Source organism: Xiphophorus hellerii, chromosome 21 (assembly GCF_003331165.1).
Source record: "Xiphophorus hellerii strain 12219 chromosome 21, Xiphophorus_hellerii-4.1, whole genome shotgun sequence".
NCBI classification, from domain to species: Eukaryota; Metazoa; Chordata; class Actinopteri; order Cyprinodontiformes; family Poeciliidae; genus Xiphophorus; species Xiphophorus hellerii.
In genome coordinates this window covers 21,888,243-21,906,448 of record NC_045692.1, presented here as the reverse complement: position 1 = coordinate 21,906,448, position 18,206 = coordinate 21,888,243, and positions in this window count along the sequence as shown.

The window sequence follows — 18,206 nt, the reverse complement described above, 5'->3', positions numbered from 1 at the left end:
TTAACTGTCCCTAAAATTAGCACTATGCAGCCCTCTCACAATTCATATCTAACAGGACATAACTGCCAGGTGTCATCGCCCCCAACAGGCCAATATCTTCGGTTAAAACCGTAAACAGGACAGTGTTTGACAGCGTAATCTCCTCCTTTCTTGATCACAGACAGTATAGATTGCACTCTTGAAAAGCTGTCCTCGTTGAAAATGCATCAATTATTCTAATAAGGAAGCCTGAGTCACTGCTGGCTGGTTGCAAATTGACTTTTTTTTATATATCTACATATGTTTGGTTTATTAGCGTTACTGTCCTGCAGGGGTTTCTTCACGTTCCTTTGGGGAAAGTTTCTACTCGCTGAAGATATTTCATTTAAAATATTTTTTTCCTCCATTTCATATCATATCACCCTGACAACAAGGTGCTGTAAAATGTGCTATAAATAAACAGTGCTCCACTCGAGCCTCAATTTCAACTAGTCAAGAGCTCAGTGGATTCCCCAAGGACAAACATCAGGTGTGTTTTAATGGGATTCTGTGTTCATATCAGAAAATACGAGCAGCTGGGATCAGAATCTTGCTGGGAAAAGTCACACAAGCAAGTGGTAAACACTCAAAACAGCTGAACTAATATCTTCATTTTAAACTATTCACTTAAACCCCCATGGATGACCCAACTGGAAAACAACAGATCTGAGGTAATAGAGGAGGTAAATTTAAACATACAATGGAGAAATAGGCCTGTCACAATATCAAATTGTGCGAGTTATTGCAGTAATAATATTGTTGTTTGAGACCGTTTTCAAGTGATGTAATGGTAGTGGAATAAAAAGAATGCAGGAATACATTCTCAAAGATCAATACATTTTAAATATCCAAAATAAACAAAACAGAAATAAGCAAAACTGTCCTTCCAAAAAAAAAAGGTTAATTTGAAACCAGACTGAAGACTTTTGTCATCCAGTTTTTTGGTGAAAAGAGAGAGAGAAAGCTAGCATGTTGTCAGCGTACTCTAACAGTTTATCACAGAGTGATTAAATAAGTTATGCTACTAAATTAAAATTACCAAATGAGATGCATGTGAAATGATAAATGACAAGAGAAAATGCTCCAAACATTGGATATTACTTACTAGCAATATAAAAGAAATGTGCTCACGGTAAGATCATTAGCTCTCGATGAGATATGTTGAATTCCTCCTGAGCAATAACATCAGAATAGGGTTTTACTATAATGATATATATATTTATTATACAAAGGGTAAATAAAATGATTTCTTCCTAGTTTGGTCACAATTAGAAGGAAAATGAAGATGTAGCTGCATCCATCAAGGTGATAAATTAAGCCTTCAGAAATTAAAAATGCAGCGGGTTGAATGGGAGGCAATGTGAGGTACAGAATTGATGTACTAAAAATAAAACCTCTGACATTTGCAGACGCCGCAAAGCTTTGTGTGGGAGTTGCTCCAGGTGAAGAAAGGTGATCTGCGCTGGTGGCGAGTTGTGAATTATTTTATCAGCCTTATTGTAAACAGTTTAGAATAATTTGTTCTTGCCTGTGTTCTGAAGGCGACATGGCAGCAGAGTGGCTGCTGACGCAATGTGACGTCGACTGATATGGGATGAAGAATTTTTTTTTGCACCTTTACTGTGTAATGTACATTACTGCTTTGTTTACCTAGCTTCCTTTAACAATCCAGAGACGAAAGTCATAAAACAAGCTGATTCCATCGTTGAACCACAGTTTGCTTAATGAAGCCTGTTTTTTTTTCACTCTAAAACAGTGGAAGAATGAGTCAAATCTAAACCTAACCAAAGCTGGTTTCTACATAAAGACGTATTTTCTGCCGAGTACTGCATTAATTTGGCCAAGTGTGATAAATATGTCATTAAACTTTATCACACATTATTCAATTTCTGGGCTAATTAGCTCTAATTTCTTGGTATCTGCAGTATACTTGAGTTGTTACAGACATCTGGGGTGAATTTCATGTCAAAAGGGCTGTTAAAAATAAATTGATATGTTCTGATCTTTTTCCCTCTGCTGCATTGTGTCACTTTCTTTCAATAGAAATCCACTTTTTTCCCCTTTTTAAGTGAAGTCAAATACAAGGTAAGATAATAGAGTTCCTCTGGGAGAGCCCATCAGACGGACAGACATGGCAATTTGAATAATAAAAGGCTCTTAGAGGAATCCACTGATGTGCACCGAATGGGCCACCGAAAAATGGCAGAATTATTCATTTTTATTATCAGCAACCGAAAGGGGGTACTAAAGGCTTCAAAGATCTATTTATGTCTTTACTTTATCAGATAACATGGCTGCAAGGCTGGTACACAGCAGGTAGGAGAAAATGCTGCTTAAGTATTGGATAAAATTGAAAATACTTTCACTGCAGAAGCAATAAAGTAAAATTTAGGATTAAAGTTTCTGCTTAGCATTGAAACCATGAGGAATATGGAATAGCATAAATAAAACCTGCCTTAAAGAAACATTATGGATCCTTTTTTCTAATCTGTTCTGCAAGGAAGCATTTTACCAACCTGAGGTCACATTATGTCTTCATTTGGCTGCTTGACAGGAATCATTACAGAGCCAAATAAGAGCATTCATGAGGTGCAAAGGCAAACAGAGTTTTAATTTTAAATTACAATACGTTGAGTTTATTATGCATGAAAAAGGTGGCTCTGCATATTGTCTGTGTTGTGCATGAGTGCGTTTTTGTAAATATACAATCTGCTTCATCCATTTAGGTTGATGTCTAAACCAAAGTGCCTCACAGTTATCCAAACTGAATGACGCAAAATTCACTTTTTTTTGCATGATTTTGTACTTCCATTTGGGTTTCTACAGCTTCTAAGAATATTCCAAGCGCTTAAAAAACAAAACATTTAGCTCTTTTTAGGCAACATTCTTTGTTGCCATTTCTAAAAACTCTGGAGTGTAACATCACAAATCAGCAGTCATTTCCCCGTTCCCTAGCAACACCAGTGGACCCCAGGCTGTTACCTAGCAACCAAGTTCAAGGAACTCCCGCACATTTGGTCAGCTGGTTTTACCGCTGTACAATGGCTGCTGGAAAAGACAAGGGTTTTGTTGTTGAGTTATTGTTCGGAAACCACTCGCTGCTTTCTTGTGGGTTGTGCAGGAGGCTCCACTTCTGCTTCTCAAAGATGCACGGTTAACAGCCATTTTCATGAGCGAATGTAAGCGTTGAGTTGGGGGGCGTGGCCAGCTGCAGATTAGATGGATTTAAAGTGACAGCAGAATTTACCGGACTAAAATCTCACAATCTAAGAATGATTTTGTGCAAAAAATTTTTACTGAACATGTTCTCTATTGACCATGTAGCATAACAGGTCACCTTTACTTGGTGTAAAAGAGAACGTTCAGTACTGAGTTTTAGATGTTTACATTTAGCTTACATTTGAAGGAACTATTAAAAGTTGTCAGAGTTTGAAACTAAACTTTCCAGCTGTGTTTCAGTAGCTTAGCATGTTGCCTTAGTGAACTGCACAGGTGACACAGATCAACTACTGTAGACATCAGCTCAAGTCAGTGGAGGTGGGAAATTGAGATTCCTGCTTAAATTTACTTTTACAAAACCTCCCACAGGAAAAATAAATAAATAAAAATCAGAGAACCTGGAGAGAAATGCCTCATTAGTTTTAAGTCAAACCCTGACCTGGTGACCTGCTCAGGTTAAACCTCCGCCTTCCTGCTGCTGATTGCTGAAGATGGGCACGAGTTCCCTCAGTGACCCTGAGGACAATTAAAGCATTGAATGGATCGTTTATTGTGTTGTATTATTAGAAAGTCTGGAATTTACCCAGAATCCAAACCAATACTCTAAGGCATGTATACTAGCAAGTCTGAGCTTTTTCAAAGTTGATATTCTCAGACTCTCCTTCCAGTCTGACTGGTCTTAAGCTACTTGGCAAAAAAGAATGGGAAAACGTACAGGTCAAAGGTCAGGAAACGTTTCTACAGACCCCACACATCCTGGACACAAACTGTTCAGACTTTTACCTTCATATTGGTGATACAGAGCTCTGTTTAAATAAACCAACTCTTTCCTTCAGGCCAAATGAACACCTTACAGTTGTAATTCTTTTCTTCCTCATTTTATTTTTTCTAAAGTTGATGTTTTTATCTTAAAGGGGCAGCATTTTGTATTTTTCAGGCACATAGCGCCTTTTTATATCATAATCAAGTAAAAGCTGTTACCTTAAACTGTTATAAAAATGCAATATATATCAATTATGACTTAAAAGAAATTTAACTTCCTGATTTAATGCCTGGAAATTTGGCTTCTGTCTCTTTAAAACCTCCTGCTCTTTCTGAAACTTCAGGAAGACTGTTAACCCTTAAAACAACATTTATACCAGCGTTTCACCGAGAAGTAGCTCCTATAATAATCTCAGCAGTTCCACCAGCTGTTTGCTAATTCTGCTGGCTAGTCTGAAGGACCAGAGGGGGGGAGGGTTGGTCTGTGAGGCAGAAGTTTGGAAACTGCTGCTCTGATGGGGGCGGAGCTAGGTCCACCCAAGTGTTTTGCACAACCAAATGGACTTCTCAAGATTAGAGGATTTCTCAAATATTCATGAAACAGTCAAGGAAACACTACAGTTATGTTTTTGAATTCAGAATAAAATTCTAAAACTAATAGAAGAAAAAGCTGATTTTACATCTCCTCAGATGCCTGGAAATTGGGTTTCTGTCTCTTTAAGAAAAACTTTACAGTTGGTGTAATCTTGCAAAATGCTGGTTTTACAAAGAACGGAAGTATAAGAAACATTACTCTATTACAAACACATTTGGACGTTTATTGGGATTATTGCCATTATGCCGATAAATTACACGTAGAAGAATCTACTGTTCCCTAAAATCTGCTTCCTGCTGGAGCTGGTAACGGCTCCGGTTTTCCATCTCAGCAGACTTTTCATTTCACTTTGGCACATTAACGCTACCCAACAAATCAAAAATGACTCACCAACTCAAAGGCAGATGAAACCTCTTGCATTGACATCCAGAATCCATGCATCACTTACAATCACTGAGCTGTAAGGTGACAAATCCAAGCTGGCGCTGTTTGGAACTTCGAGCTCTTTTAACTGCATACCTGCCTAATTAAGATAATTAGCATTTCAAATATTGGCATTCACTGAAATGTTAGGATAACTCTAAACTCTTAAAACCGCCGATTGGAAGCAGACTTTTCTTCACAAGTGACCTCCCTAATTATTAAAAACCACCAGAAGAAGAAATCTATTGAGCAGAAGTCAGTGTCTCCAAAACTTTTAAAGCTGCTTGCGTTGTTAAGCTTCATCCTCTGAGTGTGTGTATACCCTCGAGGCAATATATTAAGATTTTTCATTGGTGCGCGTCACTGAGTCCAATGGCTGCAGAAGACCTCTCAGCTGGTTTAGTTGTTTCAAATTATATCAAAGCTGTTCTGTTCTCACTGGCTATAACCGTAAGATCCAGCTAGAAAAACATTTCACAGAATATTTGTTTGGTTTTGTTTGGTGTGTGTCATTAATTTTCTCTTTTTAGTCTGTAAACAATGTGAACACACAGATAATACATCAATCAATAACACATAACAGAAAGTATAGAGAATTTATTGTCTAGAAGTTTTCACTGGCTATCTGACCACAGACTGGCTGGAGTATTAGGGCCATACTAGGAAAAAATTTACAAATAAAAATTACAAGAATAAACAAAAATGCTAAAACAAAGCAATAAAATTACAAGTCAGAATATTACAAGAATAAAGTTGTATTAGAATAAAATCAATATGAGAATAAAAATCTAAATATTTTGAGGAAAAAGTCATATTACGTGACTTTTCATAATACTACAAGAATAAAGTTGAAATACGACTTTATTCTCATAATTATTTTTTTTATTTTCTTAGCGTGTCCCTATCACGCTGACAAAATGGGGTACACTAGTGTTTTTTTCTTCATAAAATTTTTTAATTCTAATAAAATGTGCAAGATAAATTTTATTTGTGGGAAAAAATTTCAAATGATTTGTCAAAGTCTAGTTTTTTACATCACAAAAATCTGACATTATATTGATGGACGTAAACCATCGAGGAACAAAGTCAAACACTCCCATTTCCAACTGTACACAACTCGTATAGGAAACTGACTTTCCAACAAGTGCAAACGCTTTGTAAGCTGACCCTATTATCTTTGCATAAACCAGACGAGTCTTCGATTCAGACAGAAAAAAAAAAACCTGGCAGAATTTCACAAATCACTTACACAAAAGTCTACCTTTCTCCCATCTGTCCAGCCTGCCGGAGCTTTGAAAGTGTCTCTTATGTTAATTGCGTCCACAGCTTTGTTGTTGCAGCAGATGTTGCGTCAAGGTGATGAGCAGAGTTATACAACTCTACAGATCATTGGGTTTGGAGAATGACAAGGCAATGGACTAAACTGCTACCTTGCTGCTCAAGTGAGGCAGCGTCAGCTGTGTGGCATTATCTAACTGCCTACTTTTAGTCACAACTGACACAAAATCAAGCTGGGAGGAAAGAAGAGGAGCAAACTGCAGACAGATGTTGAAAGCCAGACAGGCGTAGGTGAGCACTGTTTGTTTTCAAAAGCAATGAAAAGGCAGGAGAACAATGAATCAATATTTGACTAAACTGAAAAAAGGTACCAAAGGGTAAAAAACACTTGAAACTACTGACTGGAACTAAATCAAAGCCACAGAAAGTACAAAAGTATTTCCTCCCTAGGAGAAACCTTTAAGATTTATAAAAGGAGAAAAATTAAAGCTTAAAATTAAACCAACACTGCAAAAACACAAAATCTTACCAAAGTACTTTTGGTAGCTTCTAGTGCAAACTATACATAAAAAAGGACAAAACTAACTCAGAAGTAAATAAATCCTTAATATTGATGAAAAAGTACGACTTTTTTTGTGCTGAAAATTCGATCTCTTTTGCGTGGTTATTCATTCTACTTTTTAAACCAAACTTCTGTGTAAACGTCGTAAGACCCCAAAGAGACAAGCATGCACAGACTTCCTTCATAAGTTTATAGTTATATGTCCTGATTTTCCGCGGCAGGTTTTTCCAGTGCAGAATTATGACATAAAAGTAAAATAAAATGCCACATGACAGCATTTGAAAACAATCAGATATGTATTTGAATTAGTTCCACATACTGAAGTGACTCAAATCAGATTTTTTGGTTGTGAAAAGATCGGAGTTATGACGTTCAGACTGCCGTGAAAAAGTCAGATATAGGTCACATTTGTGCATAACAAATCGATCTGGGTTGCATTTGTCTGCGGGACAACATTATTTGACGTCTAGTTTAAAATCTTAAACAGTCAACCTATTTCCGCTCTCTTTTTCGTAAAGCTGCAGTATCTTTTATTAAATACATGTTTGATAATCTGTGACAAGATTAAGTTCTTCTCTCTCAGTGTTAACTAGAAATACCAATCAGAGCCAGGAGGCGGGTCTGAGCGCTGTCAATCACCATCTATGTGGCACTGCTGCTTACTCTTACCAGCAGTGCCAGCATAGCATAGCATGTTGTCAATCCTTAGGCTAGTAAGCATAGCCACTGATGACCTTGGATAAACTGTTCTCCTGTCCAGTGAGTTGTTTCTTTGCCATTAGCACATTGAACAGCAAATGCATGAGGATGATTGACAGCATTAAGACCTGCCTCCTCACGCAGATTGGTTGTTTTTTGTAGGGAGAAGAGCATTTCTTCAGACGGAAATATCAGCTCAGGGAGGAGGTGGAGATTAGTCTGTACTGTGATGACATGGTGACAGTTTAAATAAATGTGTTATTTACAGTATTTCACTGTAAAAGTAACTAACTTTTACAGTGAAATACTGTAAAAGTAGTTACTGTATTTAACTTTTTTTGTAAAAGTTAAATACTGCCGCTTTAATGCACAACACTACAGGACACAACTTAACGTTAGTAGGTGAATCGGTCATAAATATTGCTGAATATCAAGATTTTAATTGTCACAATTTCATTTGAGATAACATTTAAAAGCTTTTTCAATCTTAAGATACAGTAATTATTCTTAGTGATACAGTTGATGCATCTCACAGCAGGAAGTACTTTGCAGTGTGAGTATTTGTTGATGTTAAACACAAGGTCAAAGTCAGAAAACATTTAGCTCTTCCAATCTCCCCACTGCACTAAGGGATATTTGCCAGGTCCAAACGTTTTTCCCCTGAACTTTTCTTGCCCTATTCTTCAAAAAATAAAGGAAAACAGATTTTTATTCCAGCACTTTTCTGCAGAGAAAACACCTCTTCTAAATAAATGTTGACAACTGTGTTGCAGATCTCAATAACACAGAGGATGAGCATGACACTTATAATAATAGACACATGTAGAAAGTGATATAGAGGTGATGAAATAAAATGCTGCTAAAATGTCAAACTGTGGGATCAAAACAAAAAGTCGCTTTTTTTAGTTTGTGTTGCTGCTGCTGAACCAACAGATCATTAGCATCAACTGGAAACACTAAACCACATTTAGCAAAGACCAACTTTTCCAAAAACAGTTTTTTCACCGCAGGCGTTCTGATATGTAGCAGTTGGGAAGCGCAGCTATTTAATGATGGCCTTATTTTACTTGTGCCTATTGCGCACGCTGTTTCATTGTGGCGGCTTACGGTGAAACCTAATGGAAATGAGCCATCATTAATTCCACCTGTGCTCTTCCCACTGTGACGAGTCAAAATGTCTGCTGCTACAAAGGTCTTTGAGTGCTCAAGGAGAAAAGATGGTTGTGCCTCCTTAATTAAATCATCTGGCTCCCATCTGCACCATCAGTTATGTTATAGATAAAAATGATGCGTCTGCATCTGTTTTAGATAAAAAAGGTCATATTTTGAGCACATTTGTTTAATTTTAGGAATGTGGAAATCCAGTTTTCATTAGGAAGCTGTGACAGTATACTGCCATCTTATTATATTTATTCAGATTTTGCATTTTATTTTGTTCATTCACATGTTCACGTGTTTTATATCACATAAAACATTTATATATAGTTATTTATTCACTGAACTCTGATCCAGAACCGCACGGCATTCTGGGAGATGTAGGCAAAGGAAAGGTTTTAGCCGTTCAACATCTCACAGCAAGCTAAGCAAGGTTGGTGGAATCAAGTAACTCTGTTCTGTGCTGAAATCCTAAATTCAACCATTTGTGCTGTTTATACTGATATTGCTAAATATTAATATATTCAACTATATCAACTAACAAAGCAGCTTGTCAGTTCAAAACAAAAGTTGATCAAGTCTTGTTAACATTTGACATGAAAGATCTTGTTAAAATAAATATAGCCTGTAAAAATTAACATTTTTAGGTGAATGCTAGAATATATGCAATATGCACAAAGTGCTAATTAAATATCAGTTTGAAACAGTAGAACTGCTATGAATATTTAAGTTTTGCCACTATGCAGAAGGGACGTAACTTTACATAAATGCACATTTGCAGTTTGTGCAACATTTATAGCGGTTTTTCAGGATGACATTAAATGCAACAGAGTTTTTCTACAAAACCAAAAATAATGGTCTTACTTTTCCCAACATATTTGCTCCTTAGTTTTTCATGGCACTAATTTACATGTTAAAACAGGGTTAAATTGGTGTCACAACACTTTGTTTTAATAAATCAGTGAGAAAGTCGACACTGCTGTGTGTTGAGTGTTAAATCCTGCTGCACAGCATGATTCATAACACATTGTCTCACCACGGTATTCTTTTTTCGGCGCCTGTCAATCTGCATTTTCTCCCAGATATTTCACTCTCCTCCTGGCACATAACGTGACCTTGAAACTGTCACCCTGCAGTTTAAACATATGTAATAACTCAAATTTCTGCATGCGGGGGTGATATTCGATGGGCTGATAAGACTCACTTAATTTCATTTCCCTTCTTTTTTAATCTCGGAACATTTCGTCAATGACATTATCACAATGTTTCACCTCAGAGCGGAGGAATGGTGGGAAGGCGTTCCATAAAAGATAAAAATGAAATTTTATAAGATGGATGATTTTGGCCTGCAAACCTCTTTAAAGTCACATACCTTAACATAAAAAGAAGGAAAAAAAATGACAGTTGTACCCGATTGGTGGCAGATGACTTATTGCTGCAGGCAGCCTATAGACAATGTGTCCTGCTGTATAATATGTGTGTAAATGATAATGTTAAAGGTTATTGTCATGCTTCGCCGGTGACTCAAAATACATTGCCTCTGTGGAAGCTGGCTGATCATTAACTCAAGGTGTCAGGAGACACACATTTGCTCAGTGGCATTCTCCAAAGCCAAAAAGGTGTGCAGTAATGGATTTCCTCCAGAGAGAGAAACAAAGAAAGATACTGCAGCTGTCTAAGGTGTATCAGTTTTGAATATCTCATGTTTTTGGTTTAACCTTGGGAGGACTGTGCTCTTTATTGTAATGCATTGAACTGTTTCTACCATTTGCAGCTAGTTGGCAGTGTTTTCTTTTAACAAGATCAAATTTGCTTTGGGAGTCATTACTGCGTCTACTGTAATAAAGGAAACCTATAAAACCAGGGAAGCTAACAAAGTTGAATGCTATTCAGACAAAAAAAGAAAAACAATGCTAGTTTGACTTTACGAACAACAGAATGATAGAAAAGTCATGTTTTTATTCACAATAGAAAGACTTGCTAAATATGCTATCGCTAATCAGACAAACAGTAAAAGAAAAACAATACTTGCTTAACTTTACCAACAGCAGAATGGTAGATAAGTCATGTTTTTGTTTTCCCACAATAAGAAAACAATGAGTCAAGCAATGAAATAAACAGAATAGCTTTGAGGCTTCAAATGATGCTAACCTGGCTAACTATCTTGCCAGGCTGTAAAATAAAATGTCCACGCTCTAATCACTTCAGATCTTGTCCCACAATTAAATTTTAGTTTTTGTTTTATGTATTTGGTTAAGACAGTGGTTGAGGGATTTTTATCACCAAAATAACTTGCGGAGCGCATTTTATCCAGGTATATATTTGATAGCAAACTGTAAATGTGATGCCTTTCTTCTTCTTTACGCAACACAAGACGATTTAAACCTTACATTTATTTTACAAAATCCTTTCTAAAACAAATAAATGTAGTTTTTTAAAGTACAGTTGAAACTTACATACACCAAATACAAAGACATTTCTAAATATCTAAAAATGTTCTTGCCAAGTTTTCTGGTATTTTGCAAAAATAAATAATTTCGTTGATTCTAATTAAGCTAAAACAAGAAAAGTTGTTTGGATTTAACTTCAGGCAGCGAGAAAAAAAAATCTGTGCGTCTTTCTATTTGGTGTATATAACCATCTAAATTCAGCTAATAATTTAAATTTAAGTTGAAATCATTAACTGAGTCCAATTTAGGGTTTGAGCTATTTGCACGAAGATAAAAACAAATATTTATCACTAAAATAACTACAAATGTCCAAACTGAAAAGAAAAAATGCAAATATCATTATTTTAGCGTCATTAGAAGCATTTTAGCACACTATTGATTGTTTCTAGTTATAAACTCTACAAACTCCACAAGTACGCAACCCTTCTTGCATTTTTATATCTATGCAAATATTGATTTAATGTCCACCAAGAACTCTGATCGACGTCCAAAGAAACAAAATGAACATATTTGTCAAAATCAAAAGCATTAAGTGAACATGACACCAGGAACAAGAGACTTGTAATTACACAACGTGATGTAACATTGGGCCTGACCTTACCGGGGTGATGAATGGTGCAAGCTATCTATGGCGTACAGGCAGGGAGTCATCATTGTTTGCAGGCAACTAAAAAGGTACGAGGTTATTAATCATGCAACGTGGGCCCAGCGCTGATTCTAATTAACGGCAAAAACACATGTACTTGTCTGTTCTGAGGGAGGCGGCATGGGACTCGTCTGAGCCAAAGTGTCACAGCTTTTGCAATATTTATGATCTGACCACAGCAGCTTTTGCCTGCAATCTGTTACTCTCTGTCCGCAAACTCCTGAACAAAGCTCACAAAACATTCCTGCAGTCGTCAATCACTTATCTTGATATGCAGAATCAGCTCACTGTGATTTAAAACATTTTAAATGTTTTATTTAAAATAAGATTTTTGTAGTAAAGCCACTGGTTGATGCTGCTTACAGGCATCGCCTTCAAACTGAATTTAGAAAAATACAAGCCTTGTAGTCAGCTTTGCATTTTCTAGCCCTAAACCAGCGCCTATTCTTTTATTTTAGAGCATTTTCAAACTTGTACTCGTCAAGTGGCAATCGCTAGAGGCAATTTGTATGATTTTGCTTGGCCCCACTGGAGCTGAAAAGTGCATTATTGAATTATTTTCTCTTCACTTCACCCCTAAAGGACTACAAGTGGAGTGTGTTATTAAATCTTGTACATGTAATTGCTGTTCAGCTAGATAAAACTTAGAAAATTGTTCTGGCTTGACTTGTTTATTTAATTTTTTTTCACTGTTTATTTTTCTATTTGTGAGGCCAAAGCTGGAATCTCTACGCTATCCAGTGAGTTTTCTAAGGGAGGAATTATTTGCTTTTGGTGAAATAATATGCAAGACATCAAGATTCATCAACATTTAAACCAATCTAATGAGTCACAAACATCGCTGTGCAACATTTTTAGACTGAAAAATCTTAATTTTTTCCCTCAGTAAGTCAAAGTTCTTTACTTGGTTCATAATCGCATTTCTTTACTATGGAAGCAGGAATTATGAAATTACCCTAAAAATTCTTCAGAATTTGCTCATTATTACTTATTACTTTTTCTTATATCCACAAGGAAAAGGAACAACCAAAATATTTTTTTTAGACGAAAACAAATGCATATGAAACAGGAAAAAGAATATATATATATATATATATATATATATATATATATATATATATATAGCGTTTATTTTTAATTCAGTTTTGGTCCTCCATAGAGAACAATCACATCTACATACTGCTTTAAAAACCTGGCATTTACCTTCGAGATGATCAGAATATTAAAATCTCCTGCTGACCTCATGATAGTAGAGACATCTCAGGAGAATGTGGGAAATATGTCATCACATCTCCTTCTAATTTCAGGTTTTAATATTTGTCTGATCAGGCTCTTGTGTCAAGGGTTCTACATCAGCTTGAGTGATCTTATTCATTACTGCCAGACGCCATCGCAACTATTCACCCACTGATTATGTGCAACGTCTGTATTAAGGGACCTTAAAGCAAATGCAGAAATCAGCAAATATGCAGGCTTCAGACAATGTGTATTCACCGTCTGCCGCAGCAAAGCTTAATTGAAAAATGGCTTTGAGCAAACATTTTTGGGGTGAATGTAAAGAAATCCAGCCTTGCAGAAGCGGCTGGGTTAGTTTATGATCTGATTTTGTCTTTTTTTTTTTTTTTTACATAATAGTTTTATTTTACATTGTTTATCAAGTGAACTTTTGTTCAGTTTATTTACTTTACTGTTTATTAACTTTTCTCTCTGCATCACCAGCTGAATTAACACCAACCACGCTCATTGATTTTTTCACTTGAAATAAAACAAATAGAAAGGCACATTTAAAACAAAATTACAATTATGAAAAAGTTTAATACTTTACGCCACATATTTCAGAAAGTGAAACTCCTTAAATAGATTAATTACACAGGGTGAAATATTTTTATTTAATGACTGCAGCTTACAGATAAAAACCCTAAATTCAGTATCAGAAAATTTTTATGTTACATAAGATCAAATATAAAAAGTCAGGCTTTTGAAACGTTTTTCCATTCCTATGCACTCGATACTTGGTTGGGGCTCCTTTTGCATGGATTATGAAGCAATAGTTCAGTAATTTTTCTGCTTGGTTCAGGTATGAAACTTGTATCTGTTTTGTTTTTTAATGTATTTTGCTTAAGAATCCTCTCAAGGCTGCAGTTATCCCTGTTACTGGTGCACCTTTTCCTGCCGGTTTGTCCTTCCACTCAATTTTCTATGAATATACTTGGATGAAAGGTTCTGTGCAATAATGTTTTGTGGATTATAACACTCATGAGTTTCACTTTATGAAATGAGTGACTAAAAATTTTAGTTTTTCCACAATATTCAAATTTATTTAGATGTAATTTAATTATTATTATTTTTTTTACATTGTCCGTAAATAATTAAATCTGGATTTTAAACCTGTACTTTGGTGTCTTAGCTCAGTTTGTGTTACAGAGATTCCAGTTTTATTTCATACTCATTCGAAACCTAATTATTTGTGAAATACTGATCAATCATTTTTTATTAATTATTATTATTTTTACATTTATTGTAATTTCAGCATCGCTTCACATGTTTGTTTACTGACAGGTTAAAGTTATGAAAATACAGCTGAGAAATGATGAGTGGAACTCAATAAAAATCAGAAGGAAATGCGATTAGAAAGCTAGATAAGATATATTAAAAGAAGCGATAAGGATTTCCTTATATATATATGCATTTATACGGACGTGCTACTGACTGTGTATTTGGTTTTTGTTTTGTTTCAGAGGCTCTATTTCACACAACCGAGTCGTCATTAAAAGGGACACATTTATGCATTCTACAAAAACTGATTAAATATTTAGCATCACATGATAAATGAACCCAAAATCTAACTGCTCTTATCTAATATTCCAAAATAAAACCCTGAAGTTTTGCAGCTGCTTAAAGAAAAGGATGAAGAATGTTTTTGATTTGACTTTTCTACTAAAATATAGTTTTGGGATTTTAAACCACCCAAGAGATATTGAACTGTTTTAAAATGCCAAACCCTTAAAAAAACCCTTTTAAAACATTTCTTTCATTTTATTGAGAGTCTGTGGAAGAAATTAAATCATGAAAAAACTATTATTATTGAATTTGATTCAGTGTAACATTTTTCTTGTTAATCTTGACATTCCAATTGGCTGGCCTTGTAAGGATAAAGATAAAATTAAAAATGGTCTCTTGTATTTTGCTGAAATAAAGCGAAAGAAAGTGTTCACACGCTTTAAAATATCCAGGATTAAGGATTTTTAAAAGCTTCTGGAAGTTCAGTTGTTCCTTCAGGATTTATCTGACACATGCATCATTTAGCTAAAACCATCATTTAAACAAAGATTACAAAGCATCTGATTATGCAAATGTATCAGTCAGGAGAAGGATGAACAAATGTCAGTGGTATTACTTATGTATTTAACTAATTACATTTACTTGTGTAACTTTTTGGAAAAAATGTTTTAATAATAATAAGTGAAATACTCTGCCAGCGGAATAAGATAAAACTTGTTCCACTGGCAGATTTATATTGTGGAACACAATAAAACCAACTTTCCAAGATCAGAAATGTTTCATTTTTCTCCAGAGATTTTCTGAGATTAAGCTCAAAATATCAGATTTTTTCCCAGTAAATATTCTGTGATTTAATCACAGAAACTTGCAAATTGTTTCTGGAAAATTTCTAGGATTAATCTAAAAATTTCTGAGTTTTTCCAGGAATTTTTTCAGCTTTCAAGCTCAGAAATGTACTTTTTTTTTTTTTTTTTTTTTTTAGGAAATGTCTGGAATTAATCTAAAAATGTCTGAGTTTTTTTTTTCTAACAAATCTTCAACTTTTTAAGCTCATATGTTTTCATGTTGTTTTTTTCTAGAAAATTTTCTGACATTAATCTAAACCTTTCTAAAAAAAAAAAAAAAATCTAGGAACTTTTCAACATTTTAAACTCAGAAATTTTCTAGTTTTGTCTAGAAAATTTCAGTTTCATTTGAAAGTTTCAGAGTTTTTTTCTATCAATTTTTTTGACATTTTAAACTGAAATTTTCATATTTATTCAAGAACATTTTTCTTCTAGAAAATTTCCAGGACTAATGTGGAATTTAAAAAAACAAAAACAAAAAGAAAACGTGGAAAATTACTCCATTTTCCTTTTTATAATGTCTGCAATTTGCACAGGTCACCCAAAGCCACTGTAATCCAATTACTTTGTTGATGAAGTTTATAAACAATCACAACTCTGCATTAAGGAAATTCTGTTGGAGAGGACAGAGGAAGAGCTAACGGAGCAGTTTGTGCTCTGCAACTCGCCTGAAATGAGAATGTAGGAGGTTTGTGAGCTCGCTTTGATCTCGTCGAGTACCTCTGAGTGCAGATCAGCTTTCATCATTAAATCAGTCTCACCTACATTTCACAGAGCCAAGAACAAAACAAAGTGCCAGGCATGTATGCAAATACGTTGATTCATTCCTCATGCAACTGCTTAGATTCATGAGCAGAAGAGTAAGCTCTTGGAAATAATGTTTGTTTTTTTTGCAGTACTCACAATTCGGAAGTTTTTTGGATCGAGGTTAACTTTTCTTGCTCAGCCTAACGGATGTTCTGTCCGTTTCCACGTGTCTGGATTATAGACTTTTATACTGTCAAACATTAAGCTGACATCCTTGTCCAGAGTGGAGCAAAAAAAAAAAAAAAAACAGCTTACTGTCTTTCTTCGGAGCGCTTCATTATGACTCACTGGTGTGAGCAAACAATAGTGGTGAACATAATTCATGACAAAATGGTGTGCGGAGATAATCCTGAACAACCTTGATTGAACTAAACTCTCAAACTCTAGTTTTTAAAGAAAGTGATTCTGTTGTTTTAGTTTATGAGGAATTCTCCAGTTTAACCATGATCAGCATTGCAAGCTGGATTCACATGGTGGATATTTCCACCATTTTTGTAACAGCTACATTTTGTAACAGTTGATAAATACTTGATAAATTATGTAATTATAACTGTAGTCCTTCAAGGGTAGATTTGATTTAAACTGAAGTTAGTGCTTTAGTATTAGCTTAAGCTAAATGTTGTGTTTTGAGATTCACCCTAGACCAGGTGACTCCCACGTTCCTTCAATTAGTAAGTAAGTAAGTAAAATTTAAAATTTTATTGTAGATATGCTGTTTTGTTTACGTCCAACATTAATTTTGTGCCAAATTTATGTTTTGGGACTGAGACCAAGGCTGTTTCTCAGTTATCCATTCAGAAGGCGTTGGAAGATCCTGGCAGGAGACCAAGATGTTTCTTCTGTAAGAAAGAATAGAAAAATTCTTTATGGTCTTTCAGAAAAGAAAAATGCTTCTGCTTCACAACTCTGTCTTTACTCTCGACATGTGGCGAATACAGGAGATTCCTGCCACACACAGAAGATAAATCTAATAATGAGCTGAAATTCCTTCAGCTGCTTCAGCGTTACTCTGGGCAGGTTCCCTGACTAGTTTCACTTTCATCTATTCGGAGATTTTTGGAGAAATGTGAAGTTTTTAGAAAATCAAACTAGAGATTAACTTTACAAACAAGTAACCTGATAACAGGTGAATGCAAGAATATTGGTGGCTGGAATATAATCAGACTAACGGCTAATTGCACAAGATGCAATATATTATTTATTTGCAATTATGCAATTGTTTTTGCATTGTTCCCTTTAAAAAGATTTGCATTTCAATGGAATTGTAAAGAATATACAATATTAGAAGTGACCTATGATGCTTTCTTGAACAGGTGTAGGATACAAAACATTTTTTTCACAAAATCATTCTTATTTAATGAAATTTTATTCTGCTAATTTCTTTCTATTTTCAACTGCTTTCAGAATGAGCTGTTTTTTGGCCTCTTGTCACTTTAAATCCAAATAAGCAGCAGGTGGCCACGCCCCTTAACTCAACATTTATACTCTTGTGAAAATGGCTGCAAACAGATGCGCAATTATAAAACTGCACATGTTTGAAAAGCAGAAGTAGAGCCTCCTGCACAACCAATATCAAGTGGTTTCTAAATAGTAACAACAAAACTCTCATCTTTTCCAGCAGCCATTGTGCAGTGCATACAGCAGTAAAACCAGCTGACCAAACGTGCTGGAACTCTGGTTGGGTTCCTAGGTAACGGGCAGAACTCGGCTGGGGTTGCTAGGTAACAGTGTCTGTTGATTTGTGACATTACATTCCGGTGCTTTTGCTGTTTTTAGAATCAGTAGAGACTCAAATGGAAGTACAAAAATGTGCAAAATATGAATTTGGCATAACAGGTCACCTGTAAATTTAGAAAAAGTGCTGAAATGATTATTTTTGTGTCACAAAATTCTGATATTTCAACAGCGGTACCTGTGTTTATATATATATTTAACTGTCCACTGTTTGCAATGTGTCTTCATCATT